The sequence below is a fragment of the Papio anubis genome, chromosome 3 (assembly GCF_008728515.1).
Source record: "Papio anubis isolate 15944 chromosome 3, Panubis1.0, whole genome shotgun sequence".
Lineage (NCBI taxonomy): Eukaryota > Metazoa > Chordata > Mammalia > Primates > Cercopithecidae > Papio > Papio anubis.
Genome location: NC_044978.1, coordinates 180,609,142 through 180,631,441, shown reverse-complemented (window position 1 = coordinate 180,631,441; position 22,300 = coordinate 180,609,142). Strand labels below are relative to the sequence as shown.

General features: G+C 56.7%; 1 long non-coding RNA gene across 1 annotated transcript; it reads left to right on the top strand.

Moving 5' to 3' along the window:
- Window positions 1–2,216: 2,216 nt before the first annotated feature.
- On the top strand, window positions 2,217–5,272 carry LOC116274222. The gene is made up of 3 exons (XR_004182863.1): window positions 2,217–3,709; window positions 3,982–4,135; window positions 4,353–5,272. It is a non-coding gene; the product is annotated as an uncharacterized LOC116274222 (long non-coding RNA).
- Window positions 5,273–22,300: the final 17,028 nt, after the last annotated feature.

The window sequence follows — 22,300 nt, the reverse complement described above, 5'->3', positions numbered from 1 at the left end:
GCACTCGCCTTTATGGCAGCTATATTAGTGATTGCCGGAACTGGGAAGTAACCACGATGTCCTTCAGCAGGTGAGTGGATAAACAAACCGTGCTACATCCCGACAATCGCACGTAATTCATGCACTTTCAAGCCATGAAGAGACAGGAGGAGACTTAACGTATGCTGCTAAGTGAAAAGAGCAAGTCTGAAGAGGCCACATTGCAGGATACCAACTGGGGGATGTTCTGGAAAAGGCAGCACTATGGAGACCGTAAAAAGATCAGCGGTTGCCAGAGGGGAGGGGGAGGGAGGGGTGAGTCCGCAGAGCCCCATGGGGGACAGTGATGCTTAGGGCCGTGTCACTGCTCTGCAAGGTATTATAACAGCGGATGCATGCTACTTACTATATGTGTGTCCAGACCCAGTTCAACACCAAAATCAACCCCGATGTGAACTGTGGGCTTTGGTTAATAACCCCACGTCAGTGTCGGGTCATCGGCTGGTGCCACCTCAGTATCAGATGCTCATCATGAGGGAAACGGGGGCCGGGGCACATGGGAACCCTCTCTACGATTTGCTCGTTATTTTTTTTGAAACCTAAATCTTCTTAAGACACAAAGTTCATCATTAATTAAAACATATAAAAGTTGGTTGGTAAAGACACGAGGTTTTTGCTGCCTTGAGCATAAATCAGTTTGCGTGTAGCCAGGCAGAAAGTGGCCTGCGGCGAAGCTGGCCTGATCCCCTGCCTCTGGGTCCAGCCCCGACTTTCCCGTGAGTTCGTGGCGAGGCTGCTTTCAGTGGGTATGTGCTCCAGGTGGGAGGAGGCCAGCTGGGCCTCCAGGCATCTCAGCTTGCTTGGTCAAGGCGGCAGGAGGCCCCATCCCTCCCTGCGGCTCTCTCCTGAGGGCAGGCAGCTCTCTCCCATTCTTCAAGGATGGCACAGAAGAGGCTCGGGCCCTACTTGTGGAGCCCCGACCACCCTCCCCTCTCTCTCTCTCTGCTTGGATGTTCAGAAACCCACTTTCCAGGAGGGACCTGGCACACAGCACTGCAGTGGTGGAAACAGGCCAGGCGGTGGCTGTGAGAAGACACAGCTGAACCTTTGCCCCCAGTCCTGATTGGCTGGCAGCCTTGGCTGCAGCCAGGCCCGGCAGGGTGAAAATGCAGAAGGCTGTCCAGGCGGCACCAGCAGGTGACCACTCAGCTCTGTGCCCAGCACGTCACCAGCCCTCTTTGTGACCCTGGGCAGCCGGCCTGGGTCTGCGTGGCCTCTGCTTTTCCCGGGGAAGGGAGCAGCTGCCTAAACAGTGGTGTTTCATTTCTCGGCACTGTAGATGACACCAACCTGCGGGAGACCCCATCTGTGCCCAGGGCTCCCAAAATTCTCTCTGGGCTGGGCTTCCCTCCAAGCTTCGCACTCAAAGCTCAAGAGGCCTCCTCGGGCCGGGCGCGGTGGCTGAAGCCTGTAATCCCAGCACTTTGGGAGGCCGAGACGGGCGGATCATGAGGTCAGGAGATCGAGACCATCCTGGCTAACAAGGTGAAACCCCATCTCAACTAAAAAATACAAAAAATAACTAGCCGGGCGAAGTGGCGGGCGCCTGTAGTCCCAGCTACTCGGGAGGCTGAGGCAGGAGAATGGCGTAAACCCGGGAGGCGGAGCTTGCAGTGAGCTGAGATCCGGCCACTGCATCCCAGCCTGGGCGACAGAGCGAGACTCCCTCTCAAAAAAAAAAAAAAAAAAAAAAAAGAGGCCTCCTCGCCTTTCTCCCAAGTCCACCCCTTCCTGCAGGAGTCCAGTCATTATCCCAGGGTTGGTGGGCGGTCTCCATCTCTCTCCTCCCCCTTTCCCTTCCATCCCACCCTCCAGAGAGTCCTATTCATAGTGCACAGGGATCATGGCTGGCCCTGGCTGCCCCTCCCCAGCCCCGACCATGACCAGTGCTTTGTGGGAGCTCAGTCCATAACTGCATTATGGCCAGGTGCATGGCTCATGCCTGTAATCCCAGCACTGTCATCCCAGTACTTTGGGAGGCTGAGGCAGGAGGATTCCAGGAGCCCAGAGGCTAGAGACCAGCCTGGGCAACATGGTGCAAACCTATCTCTACAAAAAATATATACATGAAACTTAGCCGGCCATGGTTGCACATGCCTGTGGTCCCAGCTACTCAGGAAGCTGAGGTAGGGGGAGGGTCGCTTGAGCCCGGAAGGTTGAGGCTGCAGTGAATCCTGATAGCGCCACTGTGCTCCAGCCTGGACGAAAGAGCCAGACCCTGTCTCTAAATAAATAAATAACTGAATTGGATACCTGGGCAAAGGTGAATGCCACAGCCACTTGCAGTGACCTGGGTTACTGCTGGGGGAGCTGTCCTCACATGCCTGCTCAGGCTGATGAGACAGGCCCCCACACGCATAGAGTGGGGCCCACAAGTGTCGCTGCCTCCCTGGCTTTGCTGATGAGGCCACAGAGTTGCTGGGGTGCTCATATCCGAGACAGAAGCAGGGCTGGCCCCGCCCCCGGCTCCCTCACCAAGCCTCTGGAAATTGCACCAGGGTCTAGGTGGGTGACGCCCAGTGAACCGAGAATCAGGCCCAAGCACCTTGGCATCAACCCCAAATCCCTCCTTCTCAGGGCCTCAGTTTCCCCATCTGCAGAGTGGCACTGTCCTTGCCCCAGCCGATCATGTTCCACATTTGCAGCAGCTGGAGAACTTCCTAGAGGAGATGGAACAGCTGAGACACAGCTAAAGCAATACTGCTGCTCACCACAGAAAGAGCAGGTTCTATCCACAGACCTTTCTGGAATCCACATGAGTGAGGCCTGCTGAGAATCACGTGCAGGACTGGGGTCTCATGCCTGTGACAGTGCAGGACCCAAACTGGGCCTGTGTGGAGCTTCCCAGTGCCTTGGACTTGGCCCTGAGCTCTGAGCCAGAACCCGAGCCACATTTACTCTTTGAAGGTTTGCTAGAAATCTCAAAGGTCAGCTGTTCTCATGTTTCCAGAATTTATTGATTTTGTCTGGGCTGGAAAGGCAACAAAAAGGCTTTTATTGCTGTTTCTGTGGCTGCCCTGGGGAGCAGGAGAGGATGCAACGCCCCCTGCACCTGTCCCAGAGGCCCGTCGGCCAACATTCAGGGGCCACCACCGCCTGCCCCAGACTCACCCCACCTCACCTGATGGGCCTGTCCTATTGTGTGTCCTCACACCCCTGTGCCAGCTGAGACAAGCCCCCACACGCAGGAGCAGGACCTGCGACACTGCCTCCCTGGCTTTGTTGATGAGGCCATGGAGTCACTGGGAAGGGCACATCCGAGGCAGAAGGAAGGCTGGCCCCGCCCCCAGCTCCCCCACCAAGCCCCTCCCCACTCCAAAGCTCCACGGAGTGCAGCTCAGCCTCCTGGAATGAGGGGAGGCTCAGGAGCACCCCAAGTGCCTCTAAGAAGGGGACAGCCTGTGACGAGGGTGGGAGAGGTGGAGATGAGAAAAGGAAAGCAAGAGCACTCGCAGGCCGGGCGCAGGGAGCTCTGAGGGAAGCTGGTGCACTGCTGGCCACGGCCCGAACTATCATTCATTCCCTCATTCATTCTTCACTCACGCATCGCTCCAACCTCCTGGACTGAATTCCCCCTTGTGTGCCCGGCCCCGGCTGGTGCTGTCCACCCTGGGAACCGTCAGCAGCTGTCCCGGGAGCCCCTCATCCATCACGGGGTCAAGTCCTCCAGGTCTGTGTCTGAGGAAGCCGGGGCCCATGCTTCATGGGGTGGGCAGGCTGCACCCGCAGTGTATTCTAGGCTTGGGACCCTATTCTAGGCGGGGGTAAGGAAGCATTGCCTTCGGCCAGCTGGGTGGGGTCCCTCTTCACCACCTCCCCCCCAGGGTTGTGCTTGCTCGGGTTGCACCAATTCTCACCACCCAGGGCTGGGAGGTGCTGTGGACTGTGTGTGGGCATCTTACAGGCTAGTGAAGCTGCAGTGTTCACATCTTACCTGGACAGGTCCCCTTGATCCCCAAGCCTTGCTCCTCTCCTGTAAAATGGGGGTGCTTCAGTCCCCACCCTCACTGAGCACTGCTGTGGGGCCGCTGAGAGGCTGATCCCCTTGAGCTGCCACAGATTAGACATGCACCACGAGCCGGTGCCATCATGCCAGGTAGGTGGCCTTCCCCATGGAGGACAGAGGAGCCTCACCGTGGCTGCCGTGGGGACTTGTGCAGAGGCAGCTGGCTGCTGAGGGGCTCACCCCAGCGCTGCTTTTCCCAGGGGGGGTCCCAGCTTGGTCCCAGCTCCCTGCATGGGTGGCCCAGACTTTCGCTCAGCTGCCAGCTGTGGTCTGAGGCTCCTCCCACCCAATTCCTTTCTCCTTTCAGGAGTGTGAAACCTGCATCGTGGTCTTGTCACAGCCAAGCTGGCCCTGAGCTCCATCCTCCGGAAAGGGCAGTCCCTCCCCAAGCCCCTTCCTCCCTCCCAGCCCTGGCACAGGACCTGGCACGTAGCAGGCGCTCAGTAAACACTCATAGGTGGAGATAGCAGGACAGACGGGAGCTCTGAGTCTCCTCCCCTGCAGTCTTGGCGATGAGCCCCTGTAATGAAGGGGGGCTGCACCGGGAAGTAGTGAGCATCCCATCACCAGAGGCATGCAAGAGGACCAGGATGACCATTTGACAGAGACTTTGTAGGCACAAGGGTGAAACATGAATCAGCACAAAGTATCGCTTCTGAAAACTTCCTTCCTGGCCTGAAACAACAATAAAGCCCTAGGCTGGGCGCTCCAGGTTCCATGGGAACGCTGCAGGTTGAGCAAGTGATTTGGAAACATCGCAGTCAACAAGCCGCCGTCTCCCAGTGCGCACCTTCTCACTGAGTTCTAAATGAAAGCTGTTCATTAGGGCGACAGGTTTACCATCTTGCAATGAGAATTGCTGGGAGGCTTTTCCCCCTGAGGAGGTGAAATCATGGTTGAGTAGTGAGCACACTTGCAGGGGACAATGTTTTCGTAGCTGTGACTGTGGGAAGAGCTTTATTTGGGGATTTTTCCTCTCCGTGTCAGCAGTGCGGGAGAAAATGACTCCAACGAGCTTTGCTGCTGCAGTTTTACGGCACCGCCAGTACGCTGGCTCCGAAATTGTGCCCATTGCTCAGAGCTCAGTATCTGTTTCTGGCAACTGGGAGGCAGGGGTCACATCAGTGTGGTCTGGAGGTTCCCAGGTTGGGGGCAGCACAGGCCTCTGGCCAGCCGTTTGGCCTGGACCCCTGGCTTCAGCAAATCCAGCCCTAGCGCAGAGCACAGCAGAGCCTGGGCTCCAGGGAAAAGTCAGGGTGGGGAGCTAGGGAGGGACCCACCTGGGGAAGTCTCGCTCACTCTCTTGTTCAAGCAGGGGTAGGGTTGGGAGAGGGCCCTCGGGGCAGTCCTGAGCAGAGGGCACCACTGCCACCAGGGAGCCAGGTCAGAGGCCGGAGGGAGAACTTTCTCCATACAAGCCAGGTTTGAAGGTGGCATAGAGGCAGGCTGGGGCGCAGCAGCCAAGAGCTCCATGCTCCAGGGGCAGAGACCCCTCCCCTCGAGGCTGTGAAGCCCAGGGTGTGGCAAGGGAGTGCCGTGCAGGGCAGGACACCTGGAGGCAACTATCAGTGCAGGCCCAAGAGACACCAGCCTTCAGCTGCCCAGGAACCAGGTGGGCTTCAGGGAGGAGGTGGGCAAAGCAGCCTTACCTCCCCAACAGGGCCACCTCCCACCTCAACAGCCTCCTGGTGGCAGTGTCTGATGTCCCTGTGCAGAGTCATCTCTGTCCCCTCCCGAGGCCCCTAGGGCCGAGTGTCTTCACTGCAATTTTGGGAGTGTGTGGGATCTGCCCTGGGACCCCCTTTTCCTGGGGCTGCCGAGCTGGGGTGTCACGCTGCAGCTGCTGGTGGTCATCCCACCACTTTGTGGGGGCTCATGAGAAGCAGGAAAGCAGGTGGCCATCGATGAAAAGAGACTGCCTGGTGACATCCACACACCTGGACGCAGGGGGGGACTCCCAGCCCCAGCATCGTGTCACCGTGGCTGGAGCAGTGTGATCTTCCTCCCCTTAGTGCTCCTTCCCGGAAACAAAGGGCTGCTGCTGCGTGGGTTTGTGAGAGGGGCCAAACACAGATCTCCACCATAGTGCCAGCTGGCCTGACGGAGGCTGAGGGAGGAGTTTGGTGGCTGGGGAGGTTTCATGTGGGAGGAGGGTTTCGATGTGGAAAGAGGAGGTTCATGTATGAGAGGGATGAGTTCACGGTGTGGGAAGCAGGAGGAGTTCACGATGTGGGAGGAGGACTTTCATGTGGAGGGAGGGTTTCATGTGGGAGGTTCATGGGAGGAGGGTTTTGGTATGCAGAGGGGAGGAGTTCATTGGTTGAGAGTTCGTGTGAGGAAAGAGGGAGTTTTCATGTATGAGGGATGAGTTTTGTGTGGAAGCAGGAGTTTCATGTGGGAGGAGGAGTTTCATGTGGAGGAGGAGTTTCGTGTGAGGGGAGGAGTTTATGTGGCTTGGGAGGAGGAGTTTCGTGTGAGGGGAGGTTTCATGTTGGGTGAGGATTTCGTGTGAGAAGAGGTTCCAGTGGGCAGGGGAGGGGAGTTCATGTAGAGGGAGAATTCGTGGGAGGGAAGGAGTTTGTGGTGGGAGGAGGGAGTTCATGGGGGGAGGAGTTCGTGTGTGCGGGGCGGTTTGTGGGGAGGGACTCGTGTGAGGTCATGTGGGAGGAGGAGTTCAGGCAGGAGGGAGGTTTCGATGTGGGAGGAGTTTGTGGGGAGGAGGAGTTTCATTTGGAGGGAGGAGTTTCGTGTGAGGGAGGGGTTTCAGGAGGGTTTTGTGGGAGGGTTTCATTTAGGAGGGAGGAGTTTCGTGTGAGGGGAGGAGTTTCATGTGGGAGGAGGAGTTTCGTGGTGGGGGAGGGTTTGTGGGAGGGAGGGGTTTGTGGGAGGAGTTCATGTGGGAGGAGGGAGGTTTAGGTGTGAGGGGGAGGGAGTTCGTGTGGGAGGAGGAGTTTTGTGTATGGGAGGAGTTTCATGTGGGAGGAGGAGTTTCGATGTGAGGGGAGGAGTTTCATGTGGGAGGGAGGAGTTCGATGAGGGGAGGGTTTCAATGTGGGAGGGAGGTTTAGGTGTGGGGGAGGAGTTTCATGTGGGAGGAGGAGTTTGTGTGGGAGGGAGTTTCATGTGGGGGGAGGAGTTTGGGAGTGTCTGTGGAAGAGTTTTCATGCGGGGGGGAGGGAGGCTGTGAGGGGGAGGAGTTTCGTGTGTGTGGAGGAGTTTTAAATGTGCTGGGGGTGAGAGTTTGATGTGGGATCATGGTGCCTGTTGAGGGCATAGGTATGTGTCCCTCCATTTCCATTCTCTGCCCCGGCCCGGCTCAGGCCACGTCCAGAGAAGCCACAGAAACTCCAGTAACTACATGTCAGCTGAGACCCCACCCCAGAGCTGTGGGTGGCTCAGGGCTCTGGGACGCAGATCTGTGGGGCAGCTGCCTGCCTCCCTACACGATCCACACCCACAAAAGTCACAGCCCGGTTGGGAGGGGCTCCCACTGCGTCATGAACGCTGGTCCTCGGCTCACCTCATGTCAGAGGCACCTGGGGATGGAATTCCAATCCCAGTCCCAGCATCGGTCAGCTCTGTGGCAGGTGCGGGCCACTCTCTGCTCCCAGCCTTGGCTTCCCTGATCCCGGGGGATGACCAGGTGCCTCACCAAGCTTTGGGAGAGTGGGTCCTGGTAAAGGGTGCACAGCATCTCCAAGCTGCACGACATAGCAGGTGCTAAGGAACTCAGCTGTTGGCAGGGTTTGTTAAGAGGTGCAGGAATGTGCTGAGGTCATACAGTGGGGACAGGACAGATCCAGGATCTGAAGCCCCCTCAGTGATAGGCCATTCTAGACTCCTGGCATTGCATGTCGCAGACTGGGTGGGGACCTGGCAGGAGTCTGGGGCCAGCCCTTAGGGGTGTGGAGCCACAGGGCCTCCTTCTCCAGGAGCAGAAGAGCCCCATCATCCTGCTGGCTGGGCCGAGGCTACCGAGGCCTCCGGCGTGCCGATGGGAGATAAGAGCACTGGCTAGAGCTGTGCAGACAGGCTGGTAGTTTTCCGTCATCCCCGCAAGTGACAAACCTTGCAGACAGCCAGGTTGGGCTGAAAGGTCCCTCCTCCTCACCTCTGAGCAATGTGACCAGGTTTACCTTTCCAGAACCTCTGGGCTGGGCTTGGGAACCAGTCTCTCCCACCCTCTGCAGGCCCCGGTGGCCATCCAGCCACCCCCATGGCTTATTGAGCCTGAGAATAAATTTTAACTGGGGTACTGCACTTTACAGTTTACAAAGCACACCCACACCCACCTCCGGGAATCTCCTGCCACCCACTGTCCCTGTGAAGTCCACATCAATATCCGCGTCTACAGATGGAGAAGTTAAATAATGCCAAGAGGACAGAGGGGACTCTGTACTTAATGCTCAGTTTTTCTGTGAACCTAAAACTGCTAAAAGAAAAAAAAAAGTCTATTAAACAAAATGTCGTGTAAATGGAGCCAGAGAGCATGTTGACTTCAAGGCAGGCTTCTCTGGCTTTGCAACTCACCCAGGCCTTTGTATGCAGCTGCAGCTCGCCCTCTTCACTGCTGAGTAGTATTCCATTGTTTGGAGGCACCTGCAGTTTGTTTATCCATTTACCACTTGTTTGGGATTGTTTCCAGTTTTTTGCTATTATGAATAAAGCTATCACGAACATTAAAAACAAAACAAATAATGGCTAAGGGTTGCCCAGGTGGCAGGCTGCAAAGCCCAGCTCAGCAGGGAACCAGCACATGCAAAAGCCACGTGGCTGCCTCCGGAGTCAACATGGCCCAGCACCCACTCCCCGAGGAGCCAGCGCCTGAGCTGGCGGGCTGCTGCACAGCCATGTGATGGCCACATAATGGCCACCTCCTCCCAAGACTCCCTCAGTGCAGGCCCACAGGAGGCGTGGCCTTGGGAGGAGCTAGGACGAGGATCACAGTCTTGCAGCTCCACAGACTTGCCCATGGGACATCCCTCATGTTCCTGCACCCCAGGTGGAGGGACCTCAAGGACCCCTCTCCACGCCCGGAGCCACAAACAATCTTGGATGCTGCATGCTATACCCTTGCCAGCCCAGGGACATGAGTGTGGACTGCCCAGCCCTGCCCCTCCCCAGCTGGGGTACCTGGTTGTTGCTTGACAGTCCCAAGGCTCACATTTCTCAACTGCATGGGCATCAAAACCCTCCCTGTAGGCTGGGTACAGTGGCTCACGCCTGTAATCCCAGCACTTTGGGAGGCCAAGGCACATGGATCACCTGAGGTCAAGAGTTCGAGGCCAGCCTGGCCAACATGGTGAAACCCTGTCTCTACTAAAGATACAAAAATTAGCCGGATGTGGTAGCACGCACCTGTAGTCCCAGCTACTCAGGAGGCTGAAGCAGGAGAATGGCTTGAACCTGAGAGGCAGAGGTTCAGTGAGCTGAGATTGTGCCACCACACTCCAGCCTGGGTGACAGAGTGAGGCTCCATCTCAAAAAAAACAAACCAAACCAAAACAAAAACCCTCCCTGTAGGGTCAGAGTGAGGCCCCAGCACAGTTACGGGGGAAATGGGCCTTCCCTGACCTGGCTAGCACCAGGCACCCTGCCAGCACTTTCCATGGGCTTCTCAAAATTGCCCCCCAAAGAGCAGGTGCTGTTACAGTCCTTGGGCTACAGCTGGGGAAATCAAGGCAGAAGAAGGAGGGAACTCGCCCCTGTCACACAGCCCCATGTGGGGAGGGAAATGGACTTAGGAGGTGTTATGGGCCAGGGTGTGTCCTCCCCAAATTCCTATGTAGAAGCCCTGACCCTCAGGACCTCAGAATGGGACTGTGTTTGGAGACAACTTCTTTAAAGGGGTAATTAAGGTAAACTGAGGTCATATGGGTGGGCCCTAATCCAGTCTGACTGGTGTCTGGTAAGAAGGGAGATGAGGACACAGACAGACACAGAGGGAAGACAAAGTGAAGCCATGGAGAGAAGATGGTGTCTGCAAGCCGGGAGGGAGCCTCAGGGGAAACCATCCCTGCCAACGCCTTGATCTTGGACTTCCAGCCTCCAGAGCTATGAGATGGTAAGCTTCCGTTGAAGCCACCCAGGCTGGGGTATTCTGCTAAGGCATCCCCAGCAGACTCATGTGGGGGCTAACACCAGAGCACCCGCTCCCAGCCACTGCTGCTGCTACAGCTGCCTCAATAACCTGCCAGGAGGCGGCTGCCCACCCCAACTCGCCTTCACCACCCCACCCCACTCAGACAGGGCAGGTCCTTGTACAAAACTGCTACAGTTTGCAATTTTGTACTTGCTTATGTGGTCATGTAGCTGTTGCCTGCCCCACCACCTGTGCCCCATGCACAGGTCATGAGGGCAGGGGTGTCTCTGTCTTGCTAACCTGGTGTCCGGTGTGCTGTGGGCACTTGACATATGCTTTTTAGAATAATGATTATAAATGTGCATTGGTTTTTGCTATAATGACAGTGAGAATTATAGGAGGGCTTTAAACCATTGCAGGAACTCATGGAGGTTCTGTGTTTTTCTCAGTGCTCTCACGAGCAGCTCATGTTGAATAAATGCTTCTTGAATGAATGAAATGGATGATGGATGGAACCGATGATGGAGGGATGGATGGATGGATGGATGATGGATGGATGGATGATGGATGGATGGATGGATGGATGGATGGATGATGGATGGATGGATGATGGATGGATGGATGATGATGGATGGATGGATGGATGGATGACAGATGATGGATGATGGATGGATGGATGGATGGATGATGGATGGATGAGACGGATACGGATGGATGACGGATGGATGGATGGATGGATTAATGAATGGATGGATGGATGGATGGGATGGATGGATGATGGATGGATGGATGATGGATGGATGGATGACTTTAATTCTAATTCCACTGCACTCCACCCGCACTCCATCTAATTTACTTAATCTTAATCTTTAATTCTAATTAAAACCAATCTTTAATCTCAATCTTTAATTCAAACCAATTCACTCCTAATCTTACCCTACCCACTCACCTTTAACGCACCTGCACTTAATTCTAATTCACCTTAACTTTCTAATTTAATTCTCAATTTACCCTTACACTCCACTCCTAATCTTAATCTAATTCATCTCTCAATTCTAATTCGTTCTAATGACCACCTTTAATCTTGAACTTTTAATCTTTAATTTAATCTTAATTCAATTTTAATCTTCAACCTTTAATTCACCTTGTTTTAATCTTAATTTAATTTTATCTAATTTAATTCACTCCACTTTACCCTAATTTAATTTTCTAATTTCACTCTTAATTTGACTTTAATCTAGACTTTAATTTAATTTTAATTTAATTTTACCTTAATTTAATTTTAATGACTTATCACTTTACCTGCATCTTTAATTTAATTTTAATTTTATTTGACGGGACGACCATCTCCTATTGCCCAGTCAAAATGCCTGCCAGCCCCCGCCCATTCCATCCCACGCCGCATCCATCCCAAATCCTCCCAACCTTGCTTCTCCGCCCTCCCGAGAAGCCCGGCACGCTTGAAGAGGCCGGGTCTCACGGTCAGCCATGTGTCAGTGGGATCCCGTGGGGCACTGTGCTTAGAAGGGTGCCACGCCAGAGGTGCACCCACCTAGGCCTCATGTGCTCTCCAGCTGCTTGAAACTCTTAACAACCTTGACTTTGAACTTGTGCTTTTTGAGGGATGTGTGAAGGGACCGGACCCTTGGCTCACATGTGGTCTCCCCTCTGGCTGACCCCAGGACAGCTGTCATGCCCACTCTCTGCCCCTGAACACCTTTCCTGGTCTCCTCTCCCTGACCTCATCCTGCAAACACTGTCACCTACCACCCCTGGAGGGGCCCAGTGAGACCAGGCAGGCATCCCATGGCATCAGGGCAGGGCAAGGTGGAGGTCATCCCTGGCACGGGTTGGCATTCAGCCCATTCCCCATCCAGACATGCAGCACATCTGGGGATTGAGTTTCCATCCCTGGGGACCTCAGGGCAATGGGCCTATAGGGAGGGGAGACTGGCCTCCCTGAGCCGGCGCCCTAAGCTTTCATTTTGTACGAAGCCAGCCCTCCCTCCCTGCTCCTGCAGCCAGTGGGCCTTTGGGCTCTGAGTGTGCCCATGTCACAGACCCATGGTAGATGCTGTGGACCTGGCCCAGCCCCACAGGGTTCTCAGGGAACAAACCACAAAAGTGCCCACCCTTCAGGCGGTGAACACTCCCTGGGAAGCCGTCTCTGCTGCTCTTGGGCTTGGGAAACCCACATCCCCTCTGGAGGCACCGTGGAGAGGCGCTCGGGCTGCCTGCTCTAATTCTGAAGTCTGGCTTGGCCGCTGAGCAGCCTGGGGACTTGGGTAAACCAAGCCACTCAGCCTGGCCGAGCCCTCCCTGGCCCGGGATAACCAGAGTGGGCAGGAGCAGGTGCCTCCTCGCTGAGGGGCAGGGACATCGTTCCTTGAGATGCCCCTCAGTGGTGGGGAACACTCAGGACACTGGGTAACAACGCCTGGCCTTGCGCTGCAGCAATCCAGCCATGCGTGTTGCCTGACCTCAGGTCATACTCTCAGTGCTGTGTCTGAAGCCTGTTCCTGCTCTAGAGTGGCTAAGCCAGGGCGGCAGTCCAACAACAATGCCATGGTGTTGTTCTTCTCTGAGGACCACCTGAGGCTGGGTCAGCCTGGGGAACAGACCTTCATGGAGTTAAGGGGCCCTTGTCCTACCCCAAGAGCTGGGTGACCAAGGACTGGCCAGGTGACCAAGGGCCCGTGCCTCAGCGGCCAGCTCCTGCCCGGTAGGTGCCAGAGGAGGAGGATGGGGCAAACACCCCTGGGTCCTGGTGGAGCTCTGCGGCTGGAAGGGTGGTCAAGGGACCAAGAGTCGGGGGACTCAGGTCAGGGCCGGAAGGGTGCATGCGGCATTTTGGAGGCTGGCCAGGCTGCCCAATTTATGCTCCTGGGTGACTGTGTTGTCCCCTGAGTCCTGTGGTCATTGTGTATCTGTGGCAATCTGAGCGGTGTCATCTTCCCTCCCCAGACTGAGCTCCATGACGACAGGGTCTGCATACCTACCCACATACTCCGTTCTGGCTGCAGGGCTGACGAGTCAGAGGTACTTAAGGACCGACACCAAGCTCTGTGGGACTGCAGCCTCTGGGGAGTCAGTGCTGCAGGTAGAGAAGACTCAGGTACACGGTTCACCCACCTCCTGCTTCACTGACCCCACGTGCCAGTGGGGGCAAGATCCTATCCCTCTTTCCCAGAGGAGGAGACTGAGGCTCAGTGAAGCCACCCAGCTTGTTAGTGGTAGAGCAGGCCTCAGCCTTCTTCCCTCCTCGCCATGAGGGCGTGAGGGCTCAGAGTCAGACAGCCTGTGGCACCTAGGGGCCTGCGAGGAGCATGCCCAGATGGCCCCACCATGGAGGCCTGGAAATTGGGGCTCTGAGGACACTGGTGGCTCCACACGGAGGCTCAGGGACCCCATGCGTCTTTGACATCCGGGTGATCACATCCACCTTTGATGTCCACGTGACCTCTTTCATCTGAGGCCCAGGTGACCCCACCTCTGATGCCCAGGTGACCTCATCTCTAAGCACTTTCTCTGTCTGCTCCTGCTGGTCAGCTGCCCTGGGTCTGAGCCTCCCAACAGCTGGCCAGCTCCTCCCCCGGGTCCTGACTAGCGCTGGTGTCCTCACTGGCTGTGGGCTCCCAGTGCCTTTCCTGTTCTTACTCCCGAGATCAGTGCAGGGCACAGCATGGGCACAAACACATGTTGAAAGAGAGCAAGGAAGCGGGGGGAGTGACATGCATGCAAGTGTAGCCCTAAACGTTTCCGTCACCCTAAGACCTAGGGCTGAACGTTCACGGAGGCAGCTTCCCTCTTAGTAAAATGGAAAATTCCCGAGAGTCAGGGTGTGCCCATCCCGACTGGGTTGTCCTGGGCTAGGACTGGAGGTGGTGAACTCCCCATCACTGGAGGTATGTAGGGGGTGGGCAACTCAGCCCCCGCTGGAGACTGTCCAGATGGCTGGGGCGTGGCACCCCTGCATTTATTCCAGCCTGAAGCCTGTGCTGTTCTATTCGAAACAAACTCCCCCCTCCCTGCTGTGGCCGCCTCTCCCTAAATTCCAGCCTGAAGCCTGTGCTGTTCTATTTGAAACAAACTCCCCCCTCCCTGCTGTGGCCGCCTCTCCCTAAATGCAGAGGGCCCACGGCATAGCTGGGTGGCACCCCTCCAGGCCCCACTGCCCCCGACTCTTTTTTGCAGCTTTTCTGGTTATTTGGAGGAGCCAGCAAGGGGAGCTGGGAGGAAGATAATCCCAGTGGCCCCAACTTTATGCTCTGAGTGGACAGCGATCTTAGAGAAGCCTCTCTGAGCCTCAGTTTCCCCATCAGTAGAATGGGTCCAGGCAGTCTCTAGATGCTTTGAGTGAACCAGGGGCATCCCGTGGTGCTGGAGGCACCCCTGCTCCTTGGACTGAGCAGAGGAAGAGGCAAGGAGCATGTCCGTTACAAGCACGGATCTGATCTCCCAGAGGACCCAGACCTGGGAGCCTGGCATCATCAGCTCCATCTGACGGAAGAGAAAGTGGAGGTACGGAGCCTCCCTCCCTGCTACCTCTGCTCTGAAGATGCTGTTCTGCTTCCCCAACCGGGTCAGAGCCACCTTGAGGGCAGAACTATGCGTTTGACACATTCACATAAATTCTTCCAACATTTATTAAGTGCCTGCTGTGTGCAGGCCTCTGTGCGGGACCTGGGAGTGAGGTGAGACAGAAGCAGGCTGCCTGGAGGAATTTTCTCCCATCCTAGGACAGGGCCTGAGCACCTGGGCTGTGCACAGTTGTCCAGGAAGCCGCTCCCCTCCAGCCAGGGCCGTCCTCCCCGTGCAGAGGAGGCCTGTGAACCTACCCCGCCTCCACCTTGCAATCCAGGCCTCTGGAAGCCCCTCATCTCCCCAGGTGGCCAGTGCCTGCAAGGTCAAGTGGCCACGCACCTGGAGGGCCTGGCACAGGCCAGCTGGGGCTTTTGGGGTTAAGACTAGGCCTGATCTGCCCAGAACCAAAGCCCTGCAGAGCCCAGCCCTTAAATGAGTGTGTTTTACGGTTGTTCCTGGGGTCTCCAGGGTCCTCACTGGCTCCGCACAGAAGCTGTGGGAGGTCAGCGGGATGGGTTTCGGCCCATTTTCCAGAGGACGCAGGCTCAGGGCACCACATGATTCAGTCAGGTTTCAAGCCTGAGTCGGGGGCCCAAAAGCCTGGGGCCTGCATGTCCAACGTTAGCAACCTTGAGAAGCCTACAGTGCCAGGTGACAGAGGCGCCACCCACAGTCATTCCTCATCCCATCCTCATAAGGGGGTCCCCGAAGAGGCTTCTTCGTCACGAGGCTCTGAAACAGACAGCCCTGAGCGGGTCCAGGTGATATCCATCCATTTCGTACAGCCCTCCTGCCCTCTCCTGGCACATGATCAATCGTCTGTTTATTCCCAATTTGCAAATTACGCCCCTGCATTCAGCAAACCCCACCTTGCAGGGAGCCCCAGCCGTGGCGCTGGTGACTGCCTGGCTCCGTAGGTTACTGAGCACTATCGGTATGGAGAGGAGAGAATCTCTCTATTGTTTGCCTCCTATTTGAACCATCGCGGAAACAACAGCAATCAATTTTGAATAACAGCTTCATTTGGACCAATTAGAAGAGGACTGATTTTGCTTGAAATTCAATTTGCAATGGCAGCACACTCTAGGAAACGGGTAACTGATTTTTCACCACAAACATTTTGGCATTGTGTATCCTGGGTGGGGTGATCTTTAAAAGCAGCCTCATTGTTCTGAATCGTTTCTAAGACGACATAATAAACACAGAGCCAGGCCTTATTCCCATTGTGAAGGGGCACAGCTCTGCTGTTTTTGTGGAGCTGCCGAGGTTTAAGAGTACGAGTTATGTCAAAAATAATGAAGCAAGTCTGGTGGAGTACGATTCTTGAGCCCTGTCTGATCCCATTGGCTCAACGTGTAATCTAAGCATTGTTTGCAATGGAAAAGGCAGAGCGACAGCTCAAAGTTAGGTGGCGTGGACGGCGGATGCGGAAGATAGAAGACAAATTAGAGAAGTCACATGCGCGTTCTGAGACGGTTTTCTCATCTGTAAAATGAAGCTAATATCGTGGACGGTGACGGCTCGCTGAGGGATCCCCTGTGGTGGGGTGAGTACGGAGCACGGCCCAGTGTCTGGCTCTGAGGCAGCATCTCTCTATGGCTGTCCCTTTCTGGAGCTTAGTTTTCTCGTCTGTGAAATGGGTGCATCAATCCTGCCTGGCAGAATCATGAAAGGTACATGCACAGAGCACCTGGCCCAAAGCCTGGCACATGGTGGGCACATGTCAAACGCTAGCTGCTGGGGTCACTGTCATTTCTGCTCTTTGTCATTATTATGCGTGAAGCCACCCCTTTCTGGGCCTCTCTGCAGAGTGGGAAGGGGGCTATTGAATTAGATGGCCCCTCGGGTATCTCTTTCCCCAGCACTTGCTGAGGAGTCTAACAGTCGAGTTGGGCTTCTAAAGGCGGCATGGAAATGTCTGTTTTCATCGATGCTGCAGTCAGTTAAGAGCTGATTAACCGAGGAAAAAGCCCGGCCCCCAAGAGCAGAGCAGACACTGCAGCAGCCGGGCTGCACGTGAGGTGGAAAATCGTCCCCTGCAGCACCAGCCCCCAGCTCCCCGCACACTGGCCTCTTGCTGCAAGAAGTTTCTCACTGACAGCCTGGGGGGCCCGTGTCTTGGCACAGTGGGCACGGCAGGGGTGACTCTTGGGTTTGGAGTCCAGAGATGACCCTTTCAGGACTTCCACGTGGGAGAGGATGGGTGGCTCCACACCCTGGGGGAGGCCTGCTCTGCCCAGCGGCCGCCTGGATGGATTACTCACTGTCCCTGTGCCCCGCTGGGCTCCCTGCACTGAGTGGGGCAGTGTCTAGTCCAGCCTCTGGGACCTGGGGCTGGGGGAGGGCAAGGTTGGAGGCTCCAGGGGTGCTCTGGAGACGGGGCCTGGTCTGAGTCGTAAAGGCCATGTGTGAGGCTGTCATGTGACACCAGGCAGGAAGGGCACTCCTGGAGGACAAAGCATTAATTCACAAAGGCGTAGGGCATGGCCACGCCACAGCAGGAAGCGGGATGAACGGAGGTGAGGATGGAGGAGCGGCAGCAGATCATGACCTGCCTGGGAGCCCAGGAGGGTGGGATCACGCTGGGCCAGTGGAGGCTGCACAGCCACAGGGCCAGTCTGGGACACTGGGCTGGGAGCCACTCCCCCATGGCTGTCCTCCCCCACAGCCTCCCCAGTGCAGAGCCAGCGCCTGGCGGAAGTGTTGCTGGAATGAATCATAAAATGGCCCAGTCTGGTGCAGCTGGAGATGGAGGCTAGGATGGGGATTTGACCATTCCCCCACTCCAATAGAGAATCTGGCATGAATGTCCCTCTGGGGTTCTCTGCAGTCCCCAAAGCCCTCCCCTGGAGGCAGAGTCTCCAGAGTTGTGGAGGCCTTGTGGGACTGGTGGTCTTCTAGGTGAGTCTAGCTGCCAACCCCTGGTCTACAGACTTTCCTGTCAACCATGCATCAGGTGGTGAGAGGGAGTTTCTATCCTTTTCCCCTTTTCTCCATGGCTGCCAGGCAGCTCTGGGCATGTTTTGTGCTCGGACATAAGCTCAGTCTTTAACTGAGCTTTCTGGGCCAGCGCCCCACCTCTGCCTTGCCTGGTTTGATTCCTTATCAGGACCATCACAACAGTATTGTACCCAAGGCTTTTACTGGGAGCAGCCACAAACCCTCTTGGCAGGAAGGAAAGGCATTTTTGGTCCCCAGAGCTTTCTTTTGGCCCAGAGTTTGCAGTTGACTCTGCTTCCCAGGCAGATCTCAGAGGGGTGGCACTGAGCCCTGCTAGAGTAGAGGCCCTGGCCTTGGCAGGAGACACTGCAGCCTATTTACACTGGTGGGTCAGGCAGGGCGTGGCCCCAGGGAGCCTGTCAGGTTCCCAGTCTCCCCATCCTCCTCTACTGCCTGCTGCAATCCATGCTCTCCACGGTCCTGCTGGGTCGCAGAGGGTGCGGACCCTCGGGAGTGGGGCCGGAGGTCCCCTGGCCACTCAAGGCAAACCCAGTGGGAGGACAACGGGGACCTCAAGATGGAAAAGCTTCCCCTGGGCCTTGAAGACTTGGGTGTCTCCCTCCTCTGCTCCTCAGCTCTAGAGACCCTCCCGTCTTTGTCAGGCCCCAGTCCACATCCATGTCATGACCCTCAGATCTCCCCTGGCACATAGCGGAGGCTGCCCATGCCTGCCCAGGGACGGTGGAGGTACCTGCATAAAGGGGTGCCTGTGGCACTCCGCACAGGGCCCTCCACACAGGGCTGCTCCTCCCCCACCCCTTGCACGTGGGGGCCACCATGGGCTGATGGGAGCGGGGACATGGAGGGGCCGTGGCTGTCCAACCAGACTGGAGATGGACCTGCAGGCGCCGTGTGTTTTGATCTGACGCGGCACTGGAATATTTGAGCCCTGCCGATGGATGTGATATAAAAATACAGCCGGCTGCCAGCACAGCCGGGAAGGGCGGCTTCCTCGCCAGCAAGTGCCACGGCAACGTGTTTCCCCCCACCCCCAGCCCCCACCCCCGGAGTCGGGGGCAGGATCCAAAGCCTGGAGCTGCTTCTATAAAGTACGAACATTGCTGCCTGCACCAAGGAATATTTCCTTTTGAATTCCACACTGAGCTGCAATGGAATAATTTGGATTTTTTCTTTTCCCTCCTTTCCTACCAACTCAGCCATGGGATTAAAATACAGGAGTTAATGAAAACATATGCATGTCTATGTATATGTGGTAGGAGCTGCATCTGTGATAGGCTTGGGCCAGGTACACAGGAACCCTGAGCAGGACGGCGTTCGAGCCGGCACCCTCCACGCAGGGCAAGCCCTCCTCCGTCGGTAGTGGCTGCTTTATTTTATTTTGCCTGAAATCTCCCAAGAGCCCAACGGGGAGCTCTGCACAGGAAACCGGTCGTGGAAAACACTGCTCTGTGGCCCGGACCAGGAATGCATCCCATGCTACCTACGGCACTGGCCTGGGACGGGGTGGGATCAGAGCCCAGGCTCTCTGCAAAGGGACCTTTCTGGGTCCACAGTTTGCCTTCTCACCCCTAGGGGTCCCTGGCCACATAGTCACCTCTGGGCCTCAGTTTCCTCAACCACAGGCAGGGGTTGACATCAGGCCACTCTGGCTCCATGAAGTCCGCATGAAGAAGAGAGACAGGCCCAGCCTTCGTCCGTGGAGAGGAGAGCCACTCAGGGAGGCAGGGGCCATGGTGGACAGGTCGGCAGAGGGGAGGGCCTTGCTCTGGGCATCGAGAAGTCCTCTTGGTAGGTGGTTCCCAGGCTGGGTTTGGGGACACTCGGGGCTCATGTTACCCTCGGAGTGGGTGTCAGTGCCCCCTTCATGGATGAAGAGACCAGGACTCAGAGCAAGGTGACATGTGTTCCTGCAGCAGGCAGGGTGAGAAGCCAGGTTTCCGTGTCTGTTTATCCAGCTGAAAAGAAAGTCTCTGCAGGCGGCAATCAAGATCGAGTGGTGAACATCTGCCGGCTGCAGTCCCGGCCACAGCCCCGGAGGGTGCGACTGGCGGGGTCAGGACAGGAAGAGGAGGAAGGTTTGCTGACATTCTTCCCTGAGCGCGTACCAGGCTGTGTGCCCTGCTGTATCCTCGCAGTTAATCCCCCAGGAGCCCTGGGTGTGGGGGGCTGTGGTTATCCCCTTGCAGGGAGGAGGATCTGCGGTTCGGAGATGACATGCTCAGTAGGCCACACTGCTAAGCATGTGACAGGGCAGGCGCCAGTCCTGGGAGGTTGTGCTTCCTCTGCAGACCTCACAGCCCCCAGGAGCTCAGATCAAAACCTGACACTCTGTCCAAACACCCTCCCACCGGCTTCTCCCCTGCAGCCTGGCACACGGCCCCTCTGCCCAACCTCCTGTCTGTGTCGTCTCCCCCTCCCCATACTGGCACCCCATTTCCTAAAACATACTTGCACCTCCTACCTCCAGCCCCTTGCTCATGCTGTGCCTCCACGTGGGGTCTTCCCTCAGCTGTGGGAAGTTGCCCATTCCTGAAGGCCTGCCGGGAGGCAGCAGGAGCTGGTGGAGATACTCAAGAAATACTTGTTATCTGGTTGAATTTGGGGCCAGGAAACCTGGGCCCTGTCAGGTCTTATCACCAGCTGTGTGACCTCAGGCAGGTTAATCTACCTCTCTCAGCCCCAGGAAATGTACAAATTATCACACGAAATGCTGGTGCTCTGAAGGGAAGGGTGCCCTAGGTGGGACTGGGGGTCTTGAGTGCTGACAGGTGGGGGGCTGGGGGTCTGCCCTCCCATCTTGCAGTTGTGAATTTTGGGCCCCTCCTGCCAGCTTGGTAAGATGCAGATTCTGGAGCAGAAATCCTGAGCTCTGGGGTCTTTTCCATGTGTGTGCAGTGGTTCCCTCGCAGCCCCAAGGCCTGCCCTCGGAGTATCCCTAGGTGCGATGCCAGCCATAGAGTCTCTGAGGTGGGGTCTCCTGTGGTCCCAGGTTCAGAGGATAGATTGCCCCACAGATTGGCAGGCCTGGCAGGGCCCAAGAGGGCTCCCAGGACCCCCTCCACTTCCTAGGTAGGGCACCGAGGCCCACAGAGCAGGGATTTGTCTGAGCCAGTGCAGCAGCTCCAGGACAAGCTGGGCCAACAGCTCAGGACTCCCTGCCCAGGCCTGGTCGGGGAAGGTCAGGGATGTCCTCATCGGCCTTGACTGGCCATGTTCTCCACCCCTCCCCTGCCCCCACTGCTGTCTGCATCTTCCCACCTGTGTCTGAGCCTAGCACGCCGCAGGTGCGAGCGTTAGCACGTGCCAGCTGTGGACACGGCTGGGAGAGTTCTCAGCTGGGGCATCCTGAAGACCCATTATCTGGAGTGGAAGCTAGGCAGCTGTGGCAAGGGGGTTCTCCAAGGGCCAACTCTGGCAAGTCAGGCCCCCCTGCTCTGTAACCTGACTTCGCGGACGGGGGCTCGCGGAAGAATGCAGGACCCAGGGCTGACCCCTCCCCAGGCAGACCCTGGCCCCCCATGCCAAAGACAGCGAGGTGGGTATCCAGGATGGATCTGGGCTGAGCTGGGCAGGCAGGGTCTGGGAGGGGAGGGTACACACAGGGAAGCCCGGGGGGCCTCCCAGAGATGGGAAGGGGGACGGGAATGGGGAATGGATGGTCACAAGCAGGAGGCCTGACACAGCCCCTGCACTCCTACCGAGCTGGGCGTGTGTGTTGGGGGGACCCCTGCCCAGCTCCTACCAGGCCCAGGGCCCACTTCTGCCCCTCCACCTCAGCCATCCTGGCAGCTTCCAGGCCCTGTGAAACGGCTGAGTCTGAGCGGTCCCTACACCATGAAGGTACAGCACCAGGAAGCCCACCTCGGTATTCTATCCCCCACCTTCCACTGCCCTTCCTCAAGCAGCAGTGGAGACAGTGGGGACACTTGCTGGGCCTGACGGTGGAGCAGGGGGGAAAGGCACGGCTGCACTGGGGAGACACTGAGGGCACCGCAGGAAACAGGCTGGCGCCAGGCCCCTCCCCAGCCACTGCTGGCTTGTCCCACTCCACTGCTCTGGGGCCTCAATGACTTTCAGTTTGTTGAGGAAATAAGAAAGTGCCTGTTGTTCAACCTGGCTCTGGCCAGGCCTCTGGTCTAGAATGATGGTGTGGGGGCTTGCCGGCCTCATGCCCACCCTCTCTCCACCCAAGAGCCACGCCCACAAAACGTTCAGAGCCGGGAGGACTAGCTCAAAGGTACCGGGAGGCTTGGACTGGAAGAGCCCCACCTCTTTCCACCAGGAGGCTCTGAATATCAGAGTGGGGACGGGCAGGGATGGGAATGTGGGAAAGACAGTCCCCCAGAATCTAAACTTGGGGATAACTTGGGGGTTCTAGGCTCCTTTCCCCTCTTCGCTACTCTCAGTACGGGAATTTTGAGTACATATTTTCCATGTACATAAAGCGTTAGCTTGAGAAAAAGCAAGACCCCCTCCTTCTCATGCAAGAGGGAAGTTGCAACCCAGAGGCCCAGGGTGCCCTCCGTCCAGCCTTGCGGGGCTGAGGAAGGCGGAGGGTGTCAGGCAGGGTGAGGGGCTGGAAGATACTCCCAGCCCCCAAGCTCAAGGACTGACTGCGGCACCCAACA